At 47.2% G+C, this 22,001-nt stretch overlaps 6 non-coding genes across 6 annotated transcripts; all 6 read left to right on the top strand.

Annotated features, from left to right (window-relative positions):
* Window positions 1-572: 572 nt before the first annotated feature.
* LOC136594244 (U2 spliceosomal RNA) lies at window positions 573-763 on the top strand. The gene has a single exon (XR_010788525.1). It is a non-coding gene; the product is annotated as a U2 spliceosomal RNA (small nuclear RNA).
* Window positions 764-3,386: 2,623 nt separating this feature from the next.
* On the top strand, window positions 3,387-3,577 carry LOC136594243 (U2 spliceosomal RNA). The gene has a single exon (XR_010788524.1). It is a non-coding gene; the product is annotated as a U2 spliceosomal RNA (small nuclear RNA).
* Window positions 3,578-6,197: 2,620 nt separating this feature from the next.
* LOC136594242 (U2 spliceosomal RNA) lies at window positions 6,198-6,388 on the top strand. The gene has a single exon (XR_010788523.1). It is a non-coding gene; the product is annotated as a U2 spliceosomal RNA (small nuclear RNA).
* A 2,621-nt stretch (window positions 6,389-9,009) lies between these two features.
* Window positions 9,010-9,200, top strand: LOC136594241 (U2 spliceosomal RNA). The gene has a single exon (XR_010788522.1). It is a non-coding gene; the product is annotated as a U2 spliceosomal RNA (small nuclear RNA).
* Window positions 9,201-11,818: 2,618 nt separating this feature from the next.
* Window positions 11,819-12,009, top strand: LOC136594238 (U2 spliceosomal RNA). Its single transcript, XR_010788520.1, has one exon. It is a non-coding gene; the product is annotated as a U2 spliceosomal RNA (small nuclear RNA).
* Window positions 12,010-19,784: 7,775 nt separating this feature from the next.
* LOC136594278 (U2 spliceosomal RNA) lies at window positions 19,785-19,981 on the top strand. Its single transcript, XR_010788559.1, has one exon. It is a non-coding gene; the product is annotated as a U2 spliceosomal RNA (small nuclear RNA).
* Window positions 19,982-22,001: the final 2,020 nt, after the last annotated feature.

Below are 22,001 nucleotides of genomic sequence, written 5' to 3'. Positions count from 1 at the left end.
CTGTAGTTATGTATGTATGTATGTATGGCGGGCGGGCAAAAAAGGCCTGCTGTATGTTTTTAAGTTCTTCGGATGACCATGCCGCTCTAATATTCTCCTTACTAGGGTCTACTAATGCTGGCCCAGGGGAAGGCAATAAAGCCCTATGGGGCCGAAGCCAATTTCCCTTATTTTAGGTTAAAAGTTTCCATCCGTCCCCACTGGAAATGCGGCCGGCCGAAGAGATCCCTCCAACCGACCGACCGACGCACCTTCAGAGACAAACTAGTGCTTGCTTCTAGTGTCATCGCCGGCTTAACCATCCTTTGTAGGGAGCTGACGAGTCCTGCAGTAGCAGCAGCAGCAGGCTCTGCAAGCCTAGGATGCGTGAGCACGGTGCAAGAGGAAGGACTGAGGGTGTGAGGCTGGGCGCGGTTGAGAAGGCGTGGGGCGGGGCTATGGAAAGTTTTAATAGCTCTCCCAGCTGCCTGGGTGCATTGTGGGTGCGCCCAGAGTGCTGGCTGAGCGTGTTGCCTCAAGCCTTGGAAGTGGAGTTGGGCGGGCCGGGCTACAGGTGAAACCCATTTCGGGTTATCGCTTCTCGGCCTTTTGGCTAAGATCAAGTGTAGTATCTGTTCTTATCAGTTTAATATCTGATACGTCCCCTATCTGGGGACCATATATTAAATGGATTTTTAGAACAGGGAGCTGGAAAAAGAGCTTGCTCTGTCCACTCCACGCATTGACCTGGTATTGCAGTACCTCCAGGACCGGTGCACCCCCTTTCCTACAGCAGTTTCCAAAAGCAGAAAAACAAAACCGACGAGCAAGAGGTGCAGCGCAGCTGTGGCGGCGGCTGCTGCTACCACCCAAGCACTTTGATTGACACTCAGCCCGTCTGCTCGCAACATTGTATCCACTGAGCAGCTGCGTCTGCCAGAGTGTGCACAGCACAGGTACAACTGGAAGCAAAACACACACACACACACACACCAGTTCATATGGCAGCCGCACTCTATAGTTCGTACCTACCGCTGCGCTAATAGCCAAGTTGGAAACATCGGGCAGGCACAGCGTATCCTGGCAGCCTGCGTCTGTATGCTCCACGTATTCGGGTCATGGGTGTATGTGCAGGGGGCCCGGAGCCCTAGGGGGCCCATAAAGTCTCTCTTCCCCACATTGTAAACCAATGCTATCAATGACGCTTTATAGTTTGGGGGCCCAGTTCCAGACTTTGTACTGGGGCCCCGCAGCTTCAAGTTACACCTCCGGATCAGGATAATGCTAGGCCATTCCAACCAGCCTGTGTGTGTGACCTGCAGTCGCTGGTAGTCGAAAAGCGGCCGGCCCCGGATGCGCGCTTCAGAGTGGACAGACAGCAGCGGACCCCCAATCACACAGGCCCAAGGCTTGCTATGTAGCACGGAATACCTCATTGGACTGCAGCACTCCACGCGGGCTGAGATACACGCTCCACGTGGGATGGGCAGTATTCGTCCATGAAGATCCAGGCCAACGTTTAGAGATGGAGCAACACTCGGGGAGCAAAGAACTCCAACGAACGGACGCCTACTTTACAAGGATGTATTGCTTTATTCAATGCATGGACACAGAAACAGTTCAACCGCTCGATTACAGACCGCAGTCAATACAGTAAAGAAAGAAATGTGTCTGTTTAATGTAAACTTGCATGGAGCTCGTTTGTCAGCCACTGACTGACTGAATGCTGAAACGTGGTCTGACGTTACATGCACCACCAGGGATAAGGCCTTGCCTATAAGCATTCCCCAGCTGGCAAAAACCGAACCTCCCTGCCTATTCCTCACCATGGAAGAACGGAACCTACCTTTTTTTTAAAAAAAGAAAGCCACAGCAGCAGCCAACTCGATTTTGGTAGGCCGCTGTCTCCCCCTTGTGTGCTGCATAAAAAATGCACTCCACTAAAAATAGCAATGATCCACGAAATAGAGCGTATGGAGAGAATGAGGCTTCCAGATGAGCCGTCAGGCTATGATAAATTGTATCACACCTGGGCGATATGGATAGATGCCCGGAGCTCACCCCTATTTACCAAGTGGTTACAGACAGGGACATGTGAGTAACACGTTTAAACCACAATCGTAAAGAGAAACAACAATTCCGGAGCCCGCCCCCCCCCCCCCCCTTTTTGTTTTATTTTTTCTTTCTCCCGTGTCATAGATACCTACCCCCCCCTTACCCTCCCCTCATTCCCCTGTTTGTAGACCTTATAAAATATCACAGACAAACATGATATAGTTCAACTCGAAATTGATTTATTAAGTTTCATTGTCAAAGTTAATTTTACATTGCTTTGAGATAAGGCAAAAGTTTCCCCCCCTCCATGAAACCAATAAAACCTATATTGAATAAAATAAAAATGATGCAGTTACCGGTAGTTCTGCAGCTTCTTGGTGGAAATAAAGACCATCTCCCGTCTCCCAGCTGCAGCAGAGACTGACTGAAATGGCTGCCAAGCCCGGTATTAATGCTTCTAAATTGATGACATCACAAAGGAGTGACATCGTCAGCCTTCCAAACACCTGGCTCAATTGCATACAGTATGTATGTATGTATGCATGTATGTGAGTGAGTCTATCTATCTATCTATCTATCTATCTATCTATCTATCTATCTTTATTAATTATGTAGAATATAGATATGGATTATTTCTAAATTACAGATTTTGTAGATATAGATTAAAGATAGATTTAAGATTGTGTGTGTGTGTGTGTGTGTGTGTGTGTGTGTGTGTGTGTGTGTGTGTGTGTGTGTGTGTGTATATATAATGTATATATGTAAAAAAAAATATAAAATCTGTAGTTATGTATGTATGTATGTATGGCGGGCGGGCAAAAAAGGCCTGCTGTATGTTTTTAAGTTCTTCGGATGACCATGCCGCTCTAATATTCTCCTTACTAGGGTCTACTAATGCTGGCCCAGGGGAAGGCAATAAAGCCCTATGGGGCCGAAGCCAATTTCCCTTATTTTAGGTTAAAAGTTTCCATCCGTCCCCACTGGAAATGCGGCCGGCCGAAGAGATCCCTCCAACCGACCGACCGACGCACCTTCAGAGACAAACTAGTGCTTGCTTCTAGTGTCATCGCCGGCTTAACCATCCTTTGTAGGGAGCTGACGAGTCCTGCAGTAGCAGCAGCAGCAGGCTCTGCAAGCCTAGGATGCGTGAGCACGGTGCAAGAGGAAGGACTGAGGGTGTGAGGCTGGGCGCGGTTGAGAAGGCATGGGGCGGGGCTATGGAAAGTTTTAATAGCTCTCCCAGCTGCCTGGGTGCATTGTGGGTGCGCCCAGAGTGCTGGCTGAGCGTGTTGCCTCAAGCCTTGGAAGTGGAGTTGGGCGGGCCGGGCTACAGGTGAAACCCATTTCGGGTTATCGCTTCTCGGCCTTTTGGCTAAGATCAAGTGTAGTATCTGTTCTTATCAGTTTAATATCTGATACGTCCCCTATCTGGGGACCATATATTAAATGGATTTTTAGAACAGGGAGCTGGAAAAAGAGCTTGCTCTGTCCACTCCACGCATTGACCTGGTATTGCAGTACCTCCAGGACCGGTGCACCCCCTTTCCTACAGCAGTTTCCAAAAGCAGAAAAACAAAACCGACGAGCAAGAGGTGCAGCGCAGCTGTGGCGGCGGCTGCTGCTACCACCCAAGCACTTTGATTGACACTCAGCCCGTCTGCTCGCAACATTGTATCCACTGAGCAGCTGCGTCTGCCAGAGTGTGCACAGCACAGGTACAACTGGAAGCAAAACACACACACACACACACACCAGTTCATATGGCAGCCGCACTCTATAGTTCGTACCTACCGCTGCGCTAATAGCCAAGTTGGAAACATCGGGCAGGCACAGCGTATCCTGGCAGCCTGCGTCTGTATGCTCCACGTATTCGGGTCATGGGTGTATGTGCAGGGGGCCCGGAGCCCTAGGGGGCCCATAAAGTCTCTCTTCCCCACATTGTAAACCAATGCTATCAATGACGCTTTATAGTTTGGGGGCCCAGTTCCAGACTTTGTACTGGGGCCCCGCAGCTTCAAGTTACACCTCCGGATCAGGATAATGCTAGGCCATTCCAACCAGCCTGTGTGTGTGACCTGCAGTCGCTGGTAGTCGAAAAGCGGCCGGCCCCGGATGCGCGCTTCAGAGTGGACAGACAGCAGCGGACCCCCAATCACACAGGCCCAAGGCTTGCTATGTAGCACGGAATACCTCATTGGACTGCAGCACTCCACGCGGGCTGAGATACACGCTCCACGTGGGATGGGCAGTATTCGTCCATGAAGATCCAGGCCAACGTTTAGAGATGGAGCAACACTCGGGGAGCAAAGAACTCCAACGAACGGACGCCTACTTTACAAGGATGTATTGCTTTATTCAATGCATGGACACAGAAACAGTTCAACCGCTCGATTACAGACCGCAGTCAATACAGTAAAGAAAGAAATGTGTCTGTTTAATGTAAACTTGCATGGAGCTCGTTTGTCAGCCACTGACTGACTGAATGCTGAAACGTGGTCTGACGTTACATGCACCACCAGGGATAAGGCCTTGCCTATAAGCATTCCCCAGCTGGCAAAAACCGAACCTCCCTGCCTATTCCTCACCATGGAAGAACGGAACCTACCTTTTTTTTAAAAAAAGAAAGCCACAGCAGCAGCCAACTCGATTTTGGTAGGCCGCTGTCTCCCCCTTGTGTGCTGCATAAAAAATGCACTCCACTAAAAATAGCAATGATCCACGAAATAGAGCGTATGGAGAGAATGAGGCTTCCAGATGAGCCGTCAGGCTATGATAAATTGTATCACACCTGGGCGATATGGATAGATGCCCGGAGCTCACCCCTATTTACCAAGTGGTTACAGACAGGGACATGTGAGTAACACGTTTAAACCACAATCGTAAAGAGAAACAACAATTCCGGAGCCCGCCCCCCCCCCCCTTTTTGTTTTATTTTTTCTTTCTCCCGTGTCATAGATACCTACCCCCCCCTTACCCTCCCCTCATTCCCCTGTTTGTAGACCTTATAAAATATCACAGACAAACATGATATAGTTCAACTCGAAATTGATTTATTAAGTTTCATTGTCAAAGTTAATTTTACATTGCTTTGAGATAAGGCAAAAGTTTCCCCCCCTCCATGAAACCAATAAAACCTATATTGAATAAAATAAAAATGATGCAGTTACCGGTAGTTCTGCAGCTTCTTGGTGGAAATAAAGACCATCTCCCGTCTCCCAGCTGCAGCAGAGACTGACTGAAATGGCTGCCAAGCCCGGTATTAATGCTTCTAAATTGATGACATCACAAAGGAGTGACATCGTCAGCCTTCCAAACACCTGGCTCAATTGCATACAGTATGTATGTATGTATGCATGTATGTGAGTGAGTCTATCTATCTATCTATCTATCTATCTATCTATCTATCTATCTTTATTAATTATGTAGAATATAGATATGGATTATTTCTAAATTACAGATTTTGTAGATATAGATTAAAGATAGATTTAAGATTGTGTGTGTGTGTGTGTGTGTGTGTGTGTGTGTGTGTGTGTGTGTGTGTGTGTGTGTGTGTGTGTATATAATGTATATATGTAAAAAAAAATATAAAATCTGTAGTTATGTATGTATGTATGTATGGCGGGCGGGCAAAAAAGGCCTGCTGTATGTTTTTAAGTTCTTCGGATGACCATGCCGCTCTAATATTCTCCTTACTAGGGTCTACTAATGCTGGCCCAGGGGAAGGCAATAAAGCCCTATGGGGCCGAAGCCAATTTCCCTTATTTTAGGTTAAAAGTTTCCATCCGTCCCCACTGGAAATGCGGCCGGCCGAAGAGATCCCTCCAACCGACCGACCGACGCACCTTCAGAGACAAACTAGTGCTTGCTTCTAGTGTCATCGCCGGCTTAACCATCCTTTGTAGGGAGCTGACGAGTCCTGCAGTAGCAGCAGCAGCAGGCTCTGCAAGCCTAGGATGCGTGAGCACGGTGCAAGAGGAAGGACTGAGGGTGTGAGGCTGGGCGCGGTTGAGAAGGCGTGGGGCGGGGCTATGGAAAGTTTTAATAGCTCTCCCAGCTGCCTGGGTGCATTGTGGGTGCGCCCAGAGTGCTGGCTGAGCGTGTTGCCTCAAGCCTTGGAAGTGGAGTTGGGCGGGCCGGGCTACAGGTGAAACCCATTTCGGGTTATCGCTTCTCGGCCTTTTGGCTAAGATCAAGTGTAGTATCTGTTCTTATCAGTTTAATATCTGATACGTCCCCTATCTGGGGACCATATATTAAATGGATTTTTAGAACAGGGAGCTGGAAAAAGAGCTTGCTCTGTCCACTCCACGCATTGACCTGGTATTGCAGTACCTCCAGGACCGGTGCACCCCCTTTCCTACAGCAGTTTCCAAAAGCAGAAAAACAAAACCGACGAGCAAGAGGTGCAGCGCAGCTGTGGCGGCGGCTGCTGCTACCACCCAAGCACTTTGATTGACACTCAGCCCGTCTGCTCGCAACATTGTATCCACTGAGCAGCTGCGTCTGCCAGAGTGTGCACAGCACAGGTACAACTGGAAGCAAAACACACACACACACACACACCAGTTCATATGGCAGCCGCACTCTATAGTTCGTACCTACCGCTGCGCTAATAGCCAAGTTGGAAACATCGGGCAGGCACAGCGTATCCTGGCAGCCTGCGTCTGTATGCTCCACGTATTCGGGTCATGGGTGTATGTGCAGGGGGCCCGGAGCCCTAGGGGGCCCATAAAGTCTCTCTTCCCCACATTGTAAACCAATGCTATCAATGACGCTTTATAGTTTGGGGGCCCAGTTCCAGACTTTGTACTGGGGCCCCGCAGCTTCAAGTTACACCTCCGGATCAGGATAATGCTAGGCCATTCCAACCAGCCTGTGTGTGTGACCTGCAGTCGCTGGTAGTCGAAAAGCGGCCGGCCCCGGATGCGCGCTTCAGAGTGGACAGACAGCAGCGGACCCCCAATCACACAGGCCCAAGGCTTGCTATGTAGCACGGAATACCTCATTGGACTGCAGCACTCCACGCGGGCTGAGATACACGCTCCACGTGGGATGGGCAGTATTCGTCCATGAAGATCCAGGCCAACGTTTAGAGATGGAGCAACACTCGGGGAGCAAAGAACTCCAACGAACGGACGCCTACTTTACAAGGATGTATTGCTTTATTCAATGCATGGACACAGAAACAGTTCAACCGCTCCGCTCGATTACAGACCGCAGTCAATACAGTAAAGAAAGAAATGTGTCTGTTTAATGTAAACTTGCATGGAGCTCGTTTGTCAGCCACTGACTGACTGAATGCTGAAACGTGGTCTGACGTTACATGCACCACCAGGGATAAGGCCTTGCCTATAAGCATTCCCCAGCTGGCAAAAACCGAACCTCCCTGCCTATTCCTCACCATGGAAGAACGGAACCTACCTTTTTTTTAAAAAAAGAAAGCCACAGCAGCAGCCAACTCGATTTTGGTAGGCCGCTGTCTCCCCCTTGTGTGCTGCATAAAAAATGCACTCCACTAAAAATAGCAATGATCCACGAAATAGAGCGTATGGAGAGAATGAGGCTTCCAGATGAGCCGTCAGGCTATGATAAATTGTATCACACCTGGGCGATATGGATAGATGCCCGGAGCTCACCCCTATTTACCAAGTGGTTACAGACAGGGACATGTGAGTAACACGTTTAAACCACAATCGTAAAGAGAAACAACAATTCCGGAGCCCGCCCCCCCCCCCCTTTTTGTTTTATTTTTTCTTTCTCCCGTGTCATAGATACCTACCCCCCCCTTACCCTCCCCTCATTCCCCTGTTTGTAGACCTTATAAAATATCACAGACAAACATGATATAGTTCAACTCGAAATTGATTTATTAAGTTTCATTGTCAAAGTTAATTTTACATTGCTTTGAGATAAGGCAAAAGTTTCCCCCCCTCCATGAAACCAATAAAACCTATATTGAATAAAATAAAAATGATGCAGTTACCGGTAGTTCTGCAGCTTCTTGGTGGAAATAAAGACCATCTCCCGTCTCCCAGCTGCAGCAGAGACTGACTGAAATGGCTGCCAAGCCCGGTATTAATGCTTCTAAATTGATGACATCACAAAGGAGTGACATCGTCAGCCTTCCAAACACCTGGCTCAATTGCATACAGTATGTATGTATGTATGCATGTATGTGAGTGAGTCTATCTATCTATCTATCTATCTATCTATCTATCTATCTTTATTAATTATGTAGAATATAGATATGGATTATTTCTAAATTACAGATTTTGTAGATATAGATTAAAGATAGATTTAAGATTGTGTGTGTGTGTGTGTGTGTGTGTGTGTGTGTGTGTGTGTGTGTGTGTGTGTGTGTGTGTGTATATATAATGTATATATGTAAAAAAAAATATAAAATCTGTAGTTATGTATGTATGTATGTATGGCGGGCGGGCAAAAAAGGCCTGCTGTATGTTTTTAAGTTCTTCGGATGACCATGCCGCTCTAATATTCTCCTTACTAGGGTCTACTAATGCTGGCCCAGGGGAAGGCAATAAAGCCCTATGGGGCCGAAGCCAATTTCCCTTATTTTAGGTTAAAAGTTTCCATCCGTCCCCACTGGAAATGCGGCCGGCCGAAGAGATCCCTCCAACCGACCGACCGACGCACCTTCAGAGACAAACTAGTGCTTGCTTCTAGTGTCATCGCCGGCTTAACCATCCTTTGTAGGGAGCTGACGAGTCCTGCAGTAGCAGCAGCAGCAGGCTCTGCAAGCCTAGGATGCGTGAGCACGGTGCAAGAGGAAGGACTGAGGGTGTGAGGCTGGGCGCGGTTGAGAAGGCGTGGGGCGGGGCTATGGAAAGTTTTAATAGCTCTCCCAGCTGCCTGGGTGCATTGTGGGTGCGCCCAGAGTGCTGGCTGAGCGTGTTGCCTCAAGCCTTGGAAGTGGAGTTGGGCGGGCCGGGCTACAGGTGAAACCCATTTCGGGTTATCGCTTCTCGGCCTTTTGGCTAAGATCAAGTGTAGTATCTGTTCTTATCAGTTTAATATCTGATACGTCCCCTATCTGGGGACCATATATTAAATGGATTTTTAGAACAGGGAGCTGGAAAAAGAGCTTGCTCTGTCCACTCCACGCATTGACCTGGTATTGCAGTACCTCCAGGACCGGTGCACCCCCTTTCCTACAGCAGTTTCCAAAAGCAGAAAAACAAAACCGACGAGCAAGAGGTGCAGCGCAGCTGTGGCGGCGGCTGCTGCTACCACCCAAGCACTTTGATTGACACTCAGCCCGTCTGCTCGCAACATTGTATCCACTGAGCAGCTGCGTCTGCCAGAGTGTGCACAGCACAGGTACAACTGGAAGCAAAACACACACACACACACACACCAGTTCATATGGCAGCCGCACTCTATAGTTCGTACCTACCGCTGCGCTAATAGCCAAGTTGGAAACATCGGGCAGGCACAGCGTATCCTGGCAGCCTGCGTCTGTATGCTCCACGTATTCGGGTCATGGGTGTATGTGCAGGGGGCCCGGAGCCCTAGGGGGCCCATAAAGTCTCTCTTCCCCACATTGTAAACCAATGCTATCAATGACGCTTTATAGTTTGGGGGCCCAGTTCCAGACTTTGTACTGGGGCCCCGCAGCTTCAAGTTACACCTCCGGATCAGGATAATGCTAGGCCATTCCAACCAGCCTGTGTGTGTGACCTGCAGTCGCTGGTAGTCGAAAAGCGGCCGGCCCCGGATGCGCGCTTCAGAGTGGACAGACAGCAGCGGACCCCCAATCACACAGGCCCAAGGCTTGCTATGTAGCACGGAATACCTCATTGGACTGCAGCACTCCACGCGGGCTGAGATACACGCTCCACGTGGGATGGGCAGTATTCGTCCATGAAGATCCAGGCCAACGTTTAGAGATGGAGCAACACTCGGGGAGCAAAGAACTCCAACGAACGGACGCCTACTTTACAAGGATGTATTGCTTTATTCAATGCATGGACACAGAAACAGTTCAACCGCTCGATTACAGACCGCAGTCAATACAGTAAAGAAAGAAATGTGTCTGTTTAATGTAAACTTGCATGGAGCTCGTTTGTCAGCCACTGACTGACTGAATGCTGAAACGTGGTCTGACGTTACATGCACCACCAGGGATAAGGCCTTGCCTATAAGCATTCCCCAGCTGGCAAAAACCGAACCTCCCTGCCTATTCCTCACCATGGAAGAACGGAACCTACCTTTTTTTTAAAAAAAGAAAGCCACAGCAGCAGCCAACTCGATTTTGGTAGGCCGCTGTCTCCCCCTTGTGTGCTGCATAAAAAATGCACTCCACTAAAAATAGCAATGATCCACGAAATAGAGCGTATGGAGAGAATGAGGCTTCCAGATGAGCCGTCAGGCTATGATAAATTGTATCACACCTGGGCGATATGGATAGATGCCCGGAGCTCACCCCTATTTACCAAGTGGTTACAGACAGGGACATGTGAGTAACACGTTTAACAATCGTAAAGAGAAACAACAATTCCGGAGCCCGCCCCCCCCCCCCTTTTTGTTTTATTTTTTCTTTCTCCCGTGTCATAGATACCTACCCCCCCCTTACCCTCCCCTCATTCCCCTGTTTGTAGACCTTATAAAATATCACAGACAAACATGATATAGTTCAACTCGAAATTGATTTATTAAGTTTCATTGTCAAAGTTAATTTTACATTGCTTTGAGATAAGGCAAAAGTTTCCCCCCCTCCATGAAACCAATAAAACCTATATTGAATAAAATAAAAATGATGCAGTTACCGGTAGTTCTGCAGCTTCTTGGTGGAAATAAAGACCATCTCCCGTCTCCCAGCTGCAGCAGAGACTGACTGAAATGGCTGCCAAGCCCGGTATTAATGCTTCTAAATTGATGACATCACAAAGGAGTGACATCGTCAGCCTTCCAAACACCTGGCTCAATTGCATACAGTATGTATGTATGTATGCATGTATGTGAGTGAGTCTATCTATCTATCTATCTATCTATCTATCTATCTATCTATCTTTATTAATTATGTAGAATATAGATATGGATTATTTCTAAATTACAGATTTTGTAGATATAGATTAAAGATAGATTTAAGATTGTGTGTGTGTGTGTGTGTGTGTGTGTGTGTGTGTGTGTGTGTGTGTGTGTGTGTGTGTGTGTGTATATATAATGTATATATGTAAAAAAAAATATAAAATCTGTAGTTATGTATGTATGTATGTATGGCGGGCGGGCAAAAAAGGCCTGCTGTATGTTTTTAAGTTCTTCGGATGACCATGCCGCTCTAATATTCTCCTTACTAGGGTCTACTAATGCTGGCCCAGGGGAAGGCAATAAAGCCCTATGGGGCCGAAGCCAATTTCCCTTATTTTAGGTTAAAAGTTTCCATCCGTCCCCACTGGAAATGCGGCCGGCCGAAGAGATCCCTCCAACCGACCGACCGACGCACCTTCAGAGACAAACTAGTGCTTGCTTCTAGTGTCATCGCCGGCTTAACCATCCTTTGTAGGGAGCTGACGAGTCCTGCAGTAGCAGCAGCAGCAGGCTCTGCAAGCCTAGGATGCGTGAGCACGGTGCAAGAGGAAGGACTGAGGGTGTGAGGCTGGGCGCGGTTGAGAAGGCGTGGGGCGGGGCTATGGAAAGTTTTAATAGCTCTCCCAGCTGCCTGGGTGCATTGTGGGTGCGCCCAGAGTGCTGGCTGAGCGTGTTGCCTCAAGCCTTGGAAGTGGAGTTGGGCGGGCCGGGCTACAGGTGAAACCCATTTCGGGTTATCGCTTCTCGGCCTTTTGGCTAAGATCAAGTGTAGTATCTGTTCTTATCAGTTTAATATCTGATACGTCCCCTATCTGGGGACCATATATTAAATGGATTTTTAGAACAGGGAGCTGGAAAAAGAGCTTGCTCTGTCCACTCCACGCATTGACCTGGTATTGCAGTACCTCCAGGACCGGTGCACCCCCTTTCCTACAGCAGTTTCCAAAAGCAGAAAAACAAAACCGACGAGCAAGAGGTGCAGCGCAGCTGTGGCGGCGGCTGCTGCTACCACCCAAGCACTTTGATTGACACTCAGCCCGTCTGCTCGCAACATTGTATCCACTGAGCAGCTGCGTCTGCCAGAGTGTGCACAGCACAGGTACAACTGGAAGCAAAACACACACACACACACACACCAGTTCATATGGCAGCCGCACTCTATAGTTCGTACCTACCGCTGCGCTAATAGCCAAGTTGGAAACATCGGGCAGGCACAGCGTATCCTGGCAGCCTGCGTCTGTATGCTCCACGTATTCGGGTCATGGGTGTATGTGCAGGGGGCCCGGAGCCCTAGGGGGCCCATAAAGTCTCTCTTCCCCACATTGTAAACCAATGCTATCAATGACGCTTTATAGTTTGGGGGCCCAGTTCCAGACTTTGTACTGGGGCCCCGCAGCTTCAAGTTACACCTCCGGATCAGGATAATGCTAGGCCATTCCAACCAGCCTGTGTGTGTGACCTGCAGTCGCTGGTAGTCGAAAAGCGGCCGGCCCCGGATGCGCGCTTCAGAGTGGACAGACAGCAGCGGACCCCCAATCACACAGGCCCAAGGCTTGCTATGTAGCACGGAATACCTCATTGGACTGCAGCACTCCACGCGGGCTGAGATACACGCTCCACGTGGGATGGGCAGTATTCGTCCATGAAGATCCAGGCCAACGTTTAGAGATGGAGCAACACTCGGGGAGCAAAGAACTCCAACGAACGGACGCCTACTTTACAAGGATGTATTGCTTTATTCAATGCATGGACACAGAAACAGTTCAACCGCTCGATTACAGACCGCAGTCAATACAGTAAAGAAAGAAATGTGTCTGTTTAATGTAAACTTGCATGGAGCTCGTTTGTCAGCCACTGACTGACTGAATGCTGAAACGTGGTCTGACGTTACATGCACCACCAGGGATAAGGCCTTGCCTATAAGCATTCCCCAGCTGGCAAAAACCGAACCTCCCTGCCTATTCCTCACCATGGAAGAACGGAACCTACCTTTTTTTTAAAAAAAGAAAGCCACAGCAGCAGCCAACTCGATTTTGGTAGGCCGCTGTCTCCCCCTTGTGTGCTGCATAAAAAATGCACTCCACTAAAAATAGCAATGATCCACGAAATAGAGCGTATGGAGAGAATGAGGCTTCCAGATGAGCCGTCAGGCTATGATAAATTGTATCACACCTGGGCGATATGGATAGATGCCCGGAGCTCACCCCTATTTACCAAGTGGTTACAGACAGGGACATGTGAGTAACACGTTTAAACCACAATCGTAAAGAGAAACAACAATTCCGGAGCCCGCCCCCCCCCCCCTTTTTGTTTTATTTTTTCTTTCTCCCGTGTCATAGATACCTACCCCCCCCTTACCCTCCCCTCATTCCCCTGTTTGTAGACCTTATAAAATATCACAGACAAACATGATATAGTTCAACTCGAAATTGATTTATTAAGTTTCATTGTCAAAGTTAATTTTACATTGCTTTGAGATAAGGCAAAAGTTTCCCCCCCTCCATGAAACCAATAAAACCTATATTGAATAAAATAAAAATGATGCAGTTACCGGTAGTTCTGCAGCTTCTTGGTGGAAATAAAGACCATCTCCCGTCTCCCAGCTGCAGCAGAGACTGACTGAAATGGCTGCCAAGCCCGGTATTAATGCTTCTAAATTGATGACATCACAAAGGAGTGACATCGTCAGCCTTCCAAACACCTGGCTCAATTGCATACAGTATGTATGTATGTATGCATGTATGTGAGTGAGTCTATCTATCTATCTATCTATCTATCTATCTATCTATCTATCTTTATTAATTATGTAGAATATAGATATGGATTATTTCTAAATTACAGATTTTGTAGATATAGATTAAAGATAGATTTAAGATTGTGTGTGTGTGTGTGTGTGTGTGTGTGTGTGTGTGTGTGTGTGTGTGTGTGTGTGTGTGTGTGTGTGTGTGTGTGTGTATATATAATGTATATATGTAAAAAAAAATATAAAATCTGTAGTTATGTATGTATGTATGTATGGCGGGCGGGCAAAAAAGGCCTGCTGTATGTTTTTAAGTTCTTCGGATGACCATGCCGCTCTAATATTCTCCTTACTAGGGTCTACTAATGCTGGCCCAGGGGAAGGCAATAAAGCCCTATGGGGCCGAAGCCAATTTCCCTTATTTTAGGTTAAAAGTTTCCATCCGTCCCCACTGGAAATGCGGCCGGCCGAAGAGATCCCTCCAACCGACCGACCGACGCACCTTCAGAGACAAACTAGTGCTTGCTTCTAGTGTCATCGCCGGCTTAACCATCCTTTGTAGGGAGCTGACGAGTCCTGCAGTAGCAGCAGCAGCAGGCTCTGCAAGCCTAGGATGCGTGAGCACGGTGCAAGAGGAAGGACTGAGGGTGTGAGGCTGGGCGCGGTTGAGAAGGCGTGGGGCGGGGCTATGGAAAGTTTTAATAGCTCTCCCAGCTGCCTGGGTGCATTGTGGGTGCGCCCAGAGTGCTGGCTGAGCGTGTTGCCTCAAGCCTTGGAAGTGGAGTTGGGCGGGCCGGGCTACAGGTGAAACCCATTTCGGGTTATCGCTTCTCGGCCTTTTGGCTCAGATCAAGTGTAAGGCTCGGTCTGTGCTGGAGGAGCGATCTGGGTGCGCCCAGTTTTTTTGCTTGGAGCGGCATCTTTTTCCTGTGGTTTTTGGACCGACAGCTGACCCCTGAAAATGTTTGGCATGAAGAATTCCATACGCTTTGAAGTTGCGCCAGGAGATTACAACAAGAACACTGTCGTCTTTATCGTCAGAGATATTCTCCTGGAGAAGATGAAGGTTCCTAAAGCAGCCATCTACAGCGTGCAGGACTTTCCACGGCAGGGTATGTACGATGTGACTTTTACAGAGGAACATATCTGCCTAAATGTTTATGAATGGCTCAGAAAGCACAAGGACATTGACTTGTTGGATGGAGTTAGGATCACTCCGTTGTTTGGCATCCACGAAAAGCCAGTTTTGGTGCATGTCTACAACCCCTTCACTGAGGTTGAACTAGTTAAAAGCTTTTTAAGAAGATATTGCGACCAGGTGAGGGGTGGAGACAAGCAGATGAACATTTTAGGCATATTCAACTGCAAGTACAAGTTCTATTGCAGATTTAGACAGAGTGCAGACAGCATTGGAGGTGTGAAGCACCCACCGGCCAACTTCACAATTGCTGGACATAGAGGCTATTTGTCTTATCCGGGGCAACCCACTTACTGCCGCAATTGCTTCGAGTTTGGGCATGTAAAAACTGAATGCACGAAAGGGCAAGTATGCAGAAACTGCCAGGAAGAGGGTCATCACGCTGGTAATTGCCCGCAACCAAAGCGGTGTGACTTTTGTGGCTCTAGCGATCATATGTTTAAAGATTGCACTGCGAGCATAAGGCCCAGAATGGGAGGAGAGAGGGAAGAGGTGCCAGAGCAGGAGAGAGCTGGTAAATCTCCTGGCATACAGAGGAAGGTTGAAAACCCCAAAAGTGTGCAGGCTGAAGCTGCAGGGCCTGCTGAGGTATCTGGAGCCGTAGGGGCCCCAAAAGTGTCTGAGGTTCCAAAAACGTCTGAGACTGCAAAATTGTCTGAGGCCACAAAAACTGAAACTGCAAAAATATCTTGGGCTGCAGTGGCTGCTAAGGCACCTGTGGAGGCTGGAGTGTCTGGAGCTGCTAGGGCACCAGTGGTTGCTAAAGTGTCCAAAGCAACTAAAATGTCCAGAGCAACTAAAGCGCCGGTGGCAAGTAAAACGCCTGTAGTTTCCAAACCACCTGAGGTCGTTAAAGTGTCTGAGGCAGCAGAAATGCCTGAAGCTGTGGAGGTATCTGAGGCCCAGGTGTCTAAGATAATTAGACACCTGGAGGAAGTAATTGAAGGGGTGGAGAGTCCAGTACATCCCTCAGACCCAGAGAACATTGCAAGCTTCTCCTCACCAGAGACTTCCCTGTGTAAGAGGGAGGGTGGTGGGGATTCTGAAAGCTCAAGTGATGAAGAGTTCGCAAAAGTGGTGGGGGACTCTGCTAAAAAACGAAAGTGTGAGAGGAGTAAAGAAAAACCCATGGAAACCGGCGACCCGCTGGAAAAAGTGGCGCAGGACCTTGTCCTTACTACTGATAGTGGTGAAGACTTATAAATGAATCTTTGCATAGGGTACTCACCCTGATGTATTTAAGCAGTATGAAAATGAGGATGTAATATGGGTTTTACCATTTGCTCACAAAATGTCCGGGTGTTTACCAGTAGGGCCAGGAGGACGGCCATACTGAGTTTTCTCAGACAGGAGAATGCGGATGTGTACTGTCTGCAAGAATGTGGGATTACTGGTGATATAAAGCCTGATGAATGGCCTTGTGGGACATGTATATGGTCTGGCAGTAAAACCAACAGAAATGATGGGGTAGGCATATTGCTTAAGTCGGGGGAGGTGCAGCTAGACAGCTACACAGTAATTGAGGTGGGGAGGTGTCTGTCAGCGGTACTGATATATAAAAACACGAAGTTTTTGTTAGTTAATATTTATGCTCCCAGCAGTAAGAATGAGAGAAAACTTTTATTTGAAAAAATTAAATTGTTTATTCAGGGCAGAATGCCAGTAATTATAGTCGGTGATGTGAACTGCGACCTGGACAAGAAGGCTTTTGATTTGTCTGGGAAGGTTTTGTCAGAGATTGTTTCTGATTATAGGTTGCAAGATATGCAGATTTTATGTAACATTAACCCCAAATTATGTACGTACCATGCTGATAGAGGGGGCCTTCATTCCCGGTTGGATTATTGTTTTGTTTCAGAGAATATCATACCGTTAAGTTACCAACAAAAACCAGTTATTTTTTCGGATCATGAGTGTTTGCTGTGTGGTGTGGATGTGAATGTGAGAGGGGTACATGGGAGGGGGCTGTGGAAACTCAATATAAGTCATCTGGAGAGTGAGGATGTGAGAAAGGAGTATGAGTGTCTGTATAACAGGTGGTGTGAGAGGAAAAACAAGTTTGCTAATATTCTGCAGTGGTGGGATTGGGTAAAAAAGAAGACTAAAGCATATTTCAAGTCTTTGGGATATAAACTGGCAGCAAGAAGGCGGGAGGAGTACACAAAACTAAACACACGTCTAAGTTTTTTGGAGAGAATGAGAGAGAATGGTGTGGATGTGCAGGATGAGTTGGTGAGTGTGAGGAGAGAAATTAATAGGTATATGACAGAAAAAGGCAGAAGCATCATATACAGGGCCAAACTGGAAAAGATGGAGTATGGAGAGAAATGCTCTAGGTTTTTCTTTAAAAAGGTCTTTGCAAAGAAACCAACAATAGAGGTGGTGGCGAAAGAGGATGGATGTGAGGTGAGTGGGGATGGTGTGAGTGAGGAAGTGGCTGCGTTCTATGAGGATCTGTATGCGGTGAAAGAGAGGGATGAGAGTTTGGAGAGTGAGGTGCTGAGTGTGCTAGAGAGTAAGCTTGGAGAGGGAGAGAGAGCGTCTGTGATGAGAGACATATCTATGGATGAGGTGGAGAGAGTGGTACAAGGAATGGCTGTGAATAAGACGCCTGGTGAGGATGGGTTGCCTGTGGAATTCTATCGTCTGTTGTGGAAGGTGGTGGGAGTGGATGTGTGTGCGGTGTGTAAGTATATGTGGGAGAATGTGGAAGTGGCTGAGAGTATGCGTGGGGGAGTGATTGTGTTGATACCAAAAAAAGGAAGCCTGAAAAGTCTGAAAAATTGGAGGCCCATCACGTTACTTAACTGTGATTACAAGATTTATGCGAAGATAGTGGCCAACAGAATGAGAGATGTGGTTGAATGTGTGGTGAGTGAAGAGCAATTTTGTGCGGTGCCTGGTAGAAGAGTGCAAGAGAGTCTGGTGTTGTTGAGAGATGTGTTGTGGGATTGTAAGAGTAGAGAGAAGAGTGTGTATGTTGTGTCTATAGACTTTGAAAAGGCGTATGATAGATTGTCTCATAGTTTTTTGTTTAGAGTGTTGTTACGAATGGGTTTCCCGAGTGATTTTGTGTGGAGAGTTCAGAGTTTGTATAATGGAATGTATAGCAGAGTGTTGGTGAATGGATGTGTGGGGAGAAAGGTGAATGGATGTTCTGGGGTGCGGCAGGGCTGTCCGCTGTCCGCAGTCGCCTTTATCTGTGCGATTGAGCCATTGTTGTGCCTGTTGAGAAAGGACAAAGTTGTGAGAGGGATTCATATTCCAGGAAGTGGTGGGAAAGAGTTAAAAGTGTGTGCGTATATGGATGATGTGTGTGTGGTGTGCGAGTCAGAGAGTGCTGTGCGTAGAGTCAAGTTGTTAGCGTCTATTTTTTGTGGTGCGTCTGCTTTTAGAGTGAATTGGTCAAAGAGTGAATGTAAAGTATTTGGGGAGGTAGGTGGAGTGAGAGATTTAGGTTTGAATGTAGTGTCTGGGCCAATGAAAATTCTGGGGGTCATGTTTAATGACTCTGTGGATGGTAAAGAGAGTTGGGAGGCAGCAAAGGAAAGAGTGGAGAAACGGTTGACCTTCTGGAGGATGAGAGATCTTAGTCTCCTGGGAAAAATAGTAGTGATCAAGAGTATTGTTCTGCCAATCTTTTTGTATGTGGCAATGATCTTCCCGCCTGACTATATGAGGCTCAGGAGTTTAAATAGGATTCTATTTGTTTTTTTCTGGGGATCTAAGATGGAGCGCTTGAAAAGAGAGACTGTGGTGAAGAACTGGAGGAATGGTGGTATGAGTTTCCCGAACCTAGAAGTTTATTTTGGAGTGAATGGATTAGTTTTTTTATTGGCTGTGATTGAGAGAGAGAGAAAGGTGTCGTGTATGATGAGATATTTGGCTGGGCGACTGTTTGTAAGGTTAAAGTGGTGCAGGAATGACTTGAGTAAGCCTGTTGCATTCGTGGTTCCAAAGTGGTATGAGTGGATTGTAAAGTTTGTAGAGAAGTATGAGTTGAGTGAAGTGGAAGTGAGTATGCTCCGAAATAAACGTCTGCTTGTGAGAATGATTGAGAGTAGGGAAAGGGTGAGTGAGATAAATCTGGTTGGTGGAAGGAATGTGCAGAGAGTATGGGCGAAAGTGAGAATGGATGGAATGACTGGCAGACAGAAAGAAATTGTATGGCAGAGCTTGCATGGCGTACTACCTGTGAGAGAATTCCAGAGGAGTAGAGGTCTGATAGCAAGAGAGACCTGTCCTAGAGTCCAGTGTGGAGGCAGCGAGAGCATAGTCCACTTATTCTGGAATTGTGCCTATGCCCAGAAAGTGGTGAAAAAATTAGGACCGCTCTGTAAAGAGTTAACAGGCATTCAGTTTCTATCTTTTGAGGTACTGATGTTTGGATTAGGTGCGAGTGATGGAGTGAAAGAAAGATTGTTGTGGTTGTTTTTGTCATGTGTGAAAGAAGTGCTGTGGGATGTGAGGAACGTGTATGTGTATAAAAGAGAAGAGCTGAGTGTGAATGCGAGTGTAAGAATGGTGCTAGGGAAGTTATTCATATGCTACCTATGGGATAAGAGGAGGAGGGGGGTGGATGCGGAGGGCGTTTGGAAGGTGAAGAAGTGGATTCAACTTGTTGGATTGTAAAAATAATGTTTTTTCTTTGTGATATTGTTTTTTGTTACTGTGAAAAATAAGAACAGTAATAAAGCCTGATGATGAAAGGGATGAACGTTGCAGTAAATATGCAATGACAGTTTACTTGAAAGTAAAGTAAAGTAAGTTTTCAACCCAATCTGAGGGTATAAAAAAAAAAAAAAAAATCTGTTCTTATCAGTTTAATATCTGATACGTCCCCTATCTGGGGACCATATATTAAATGGATTTTTAGAACAGGGAGCTGGAAAAAGAGCTTGCTCTGTCCACTCCACGCATTGACCTGGTATTGCAGTACCTCCAGGACCGGTGCACCCCCTTTCCTACAGCAGTTTCCAAAAGCAGAAAAACAAAACCGACGAGCAAGAGGTGCAGCGCAGCTGTGGCGGCGGCTGCTGCTACCACCCAAGCACTTTGATTGACACTCAGCCCGTCTGCTCGCAACATTGTATCCACTGAGCAGCTGCGTCTGCCAGAGTGTGCACAGCACAGGTACAACTGGAAGCAAAACACACACACACACACACACCAGTTCATATGGCAGCCGCACTCTATAGTTCGTACCTACCGCTGCGCTAATAGCCAAGTTGGAAACATCGGGCAGGCACAGCGTATCCTGGCAGCCTGCGTCTGTATGCTCCACGTATTCGGGTCATGGGTGTATGTGCAGGGGGCCCGGAGCCCTAGGGGGCCCATAAAGTCTCTCTTCCCCACATTGTAAACCAATGCTATCAATGACGCTTTATAGTTTGGGGGCCCAGTTCCAGACTTTGTACTGGGGCCCCGCAGCTTCAAGTTACACCTCCGGATCAGGATAATGCTAGGCCATTCCAACCAGCCTGTGTGTGTGACCTGCAGTCGCTGGTAGTCGAAAAGCGGCCGGCCCCGGATGCGCGCTTCAGAGTGGACAGACAGCAGCGGACCCCCAATCACACAGGCCCAAGGCTTGCTATGTAGCACGGAATACCTCATTGGACTGCAGCACTCCACGCGGGCTGAGATACACGCTCCACGTGGGATGGGCAGTATTCGTCCATGAAGATCCAGGCCAACGTTTAGAGATGGAGCAACACTCGGGGAGCAAAGAACTCCAACGAACGGACGCCTACTTTACAAGGATGTATTGCTTTATTCAATGCATGGACACAGAAACAGTTCAACCGCTCGATTACAGACCGCAGTCAATACAGTAAAGAAAGAAATGTGTCTGTTTAATGTAAACTTGCATGGAGCTCGTTTGTCAGCCACTGACTGACTGAATGCTGAAACGTGGTCTGACGTTACATGCACCACCAGGGATAAGGCCTTGCCTATAAGCATTCCCCAGCTGGCAAAAACCGAACCTCCCTGCCTATTCCTCACCATGGAAGAACGGAACCTACCTTTTTTTTAAAAAAAGAAAGCCACAGCAGCAGCCAACTCGATTTTGGTAGGCCGCTGTCTCCCCCTTGTGTGCTGCATAAAAAATGCACTCCACTAAAAATAGCAATGATCCACGAAATAGAGCGTATGGAGAGAATGAGGCTTCCAGATGAGCCGTCAGGCTATGATAAATTGTATCACACCTGGGCGATATGGATAGATGCCCGGAGCTCACCCCTATTTACCAAGTGGTTACAGACAGGGACATGTGAGTAACACGTTTAAACCACAATCGTAAAGAGAAACAACAATTCCGGAGCCCGCCCCCCCCCCCCTTTTTGTTTTATTTTTTCTTTCTCCCGTGTCATAGATACCTACCCCCCCCTTACCCTCCCCTCATTCCCCTGTTTGTAGACCTTATAAAATATCACAGACAAACATGATATAGTTCAACTCGAAATTGATTTATTAAGTTTCATTGTCAAAGTTAATTTTACATTGCTTTGAGATAAGGCAAAAGTTTCCCCCCCTCCATGAAACCAATAAAACCTATATTGAATAAAATAAAAATGATGCAGTTACCGGTAGTTCTGCAGCTTCTTGGTGGAAATAAAGACCATCTCCCGTCTCCCAGCTGCAGCAGAGACTGACTGAAATGGCTGCCAAGCCCGGTATTAATGCTTCTAAATTGATGACATCACAAAGGAGTGACATCGTCAGCCTTCCAAACACCTGGCTCAATTGCATACAGTATGTATGTATGTATGCATGTATGTGAGTGAGTCTATCTATCTATCTATCTATCTATCTATCTATCTATCTATCTTTATTAATTATGTAGAATATAGATATGGATTATTTCTAAATTACAGATTTTGTAGATATAGATTAAAGATAGATTTAAGATTGTGTGTGTGTGTGTGTGTGTGTGTGTGTGTGTGTGTGTGTGTGTATATATAATGTATATATGTAAAAAAA

The sequence above is a fragment of the Eleutherodactylus coqui genome, unplaced genomic scaffold, assembly GCF_035609145.1.
Source record: "Eleutherodactylus coqui strain aEleCoq1 unplaced genomic scaffold, aEleCoq1.hap1 HAP1_SCAFFOLD_139, whole genome shotgun sequence".
NCBI classification, from domain to species: Eukaryota; Metazoa; Chordata; class Amphibia; order Anura; family Eleutherodactylidae; genus Eleutherodactylus; species Eleutherodactylus coqui.
This window is presented reverse-complemented; position numbering and strand designations above follow the sequence as displayed.